The 1,917-nt window shown below is 42.4% G+C and overlaps 1 non-coding gene across 1 annotated transcript; it reads left to right on the top strand.

Moving 5' to 3' along the window:
• The first annotated feature begins 675 nt into the window (after nucleotides 1-675).
• Trnar-ccu lies at nucleotides 676-748 on the top strand. Its single transcript has one exon. It is a non-coding gene; the product is annotated as a tRNA-Arg (tRNA).
• The last annotated feature ends 1,169 nt before the right edge of the window (nucleotides 749-1,917 follow it).

The following is a 1,917-nucleotide window of genomic DNA, read 5'->3' as shown; positions in this document are numbered from 1 at the left end:
TTCAGTCAGGCGGTGGTGTTATGACGTCATCAACGTGACGTGGGCAAGTGGCGAAAACAACGTCAGCATGTCACTTGGCGTCAGGACATTCAACCTTACGGTTTCCTGTTGCGGCATCGAAAAGGTCCCCTGACATCACGACGTGGCACTGTGAAGGTTCGGCGGCAAGTGTTACCATGACGTGATGTTACACGGCGTACATGATGTGACATGACAGCCCGACACGGCACGGTGACGCCACATGACGACGTGACGTCAAGGTGCCCCGTGACCAACGCCTTGGGACCCCGTGGTCGCTGTGCGTGACCAGCCTGTTTTGATCATTTTGCATTGAGAACAGTTTTAGAAAAGACGCAGTTTCATAGCACATTAGCCTGCGCATTCAGATTGTGTATCTTATTTAGTCTGCAATTCCTATGGAACTAATATTTTCCTATCTTTGTTATTGCCGATGTAGATATCTTGAGCACATGAGGGTAGATATCCAGACAAATTTTCCGCTAATTTCGCAATCCAACGTAATGTTTTATTAATATTTGTATATATTGTTTATTATTCAGAAATAACTGTGAATAATAAACTCTTATTAGGTGCATAACCACCCGAGCTGGAATAAGAATCGTGAACAAAAGGCCTTATTTGTGTCCGGTATCAGCATTTCTTTCAAGCGATATCGCCCTCGTGGCCTAACGGATAAGGCATCGGTCTCCTAAACCGGGGATTGCGGGTTCGAATCCCGCCGAGGGTAAGATTTTGCCAACCATGTACTGCGAATATTGTGGACATAAAAAGAAAGCATACGTGCTTTCTTTTTTTTTTTTGTGCTGGAGGCTACGCATATCTTGTTTGGTGCCTTAAAGGGAAGATGGGACACTTCTGCACTTGAGAAAAAACACTTAAATTACGTTCATTTGCCCTTTAGAGTAACATATATCATAATTATGTTTCATTGCGACGCGCCGGGGAGCTGTAAAAGTAATTTCAAAATAGGGCCGAAGCCCCGCCTCCCCTCTTGGGCAACCAAACGATCCGTTGATGACGTCACGTACAGCGAATTTCTTTCGCGTTTTCTCGCATTTAGCAATATTTGCGCAGCAAATGGTTTGGGTGTTCGGGTTCACGCGGTAAAAATACACTAAAATTCACTTCTAACTCATTTTTTTCAAGAACCTCCGTAGCTTTCCTTTAACCGCAATGCTGGCTGCGAGAGTAAGTGTTTTCAAGATGTTTCTCTTCGAGTTTCTGCACACAGTATTAACTAGAATTTTGGTTTGTTTGGAAAACAATGTTAAAAAATTATGACGAGCGGTTTAAAGGATAACCTTCGATGGAATGTTTTCCTTTAAATTGCCGGTGAACCTTGATTTGAAGTTTCATCGCGGTATGGCACTATGTTGAGCAGACTGTTTTGCTCAACAAATCATAAAATCTGGGTGTCTAGACTCTTCAAATAGAAGGCTGAAGTCCAAAGTTGGCGGAGCGCACTGATCAGACTTCGGAGAGAAAACCCGGAGTCAACGTCGGGAGACTCAAATCGGCGCGATCCGCACACTTCGGCCCAAGCTTTGTGTTTGACCAGCCTAGTGCTCCGGATTAATCTTGAACTACTCGGTTTTTAAACCTATTTCTTTCGGTGAGAGATGAGACATGTGCTTCAAAATGAAAGTCCTTTGAATCTACAATTTTATTGGTTTTGGTAGCACTGTAGATACCCTTACAAAAATGGCATATCTGGACTTATATAAAAAACAGATATGGTTATATAAAAAAATTAGGCATGTCTAGCCATATAAAACATATCAGATTATATAAGGCAATCTGGCTAGATAAAGCCTGTTTGTTTATATAAGGCGTGTCTGGCTAGATATGCCAACTTTTTTATAAATCCATATCTGGGTCTGAGAAATAGGGGTATAT

The sequence above is a fragment of the Ixodes scapularis genome, unplaced genomic scaffold (assembly GCF_016920785.2).
Source record: "Ixodes scapularis isolate PalLabHiFi unplaced genomic scaffold, ASM1692078v2 PGA_scaffold4__175_contigs__length_147842914, whole genome shotgun sequence".
NCBI classification, from domain to species: domain Eukaryota; kingdom Metazoa; phylum Arthropoda; class Arachnida; order Ixodida; family Ixodidae; genus Ixodes; species Ixodes scapularis.
This window is presented reverse-complemented; position numbering and strand designations above follow the sequence as displayed.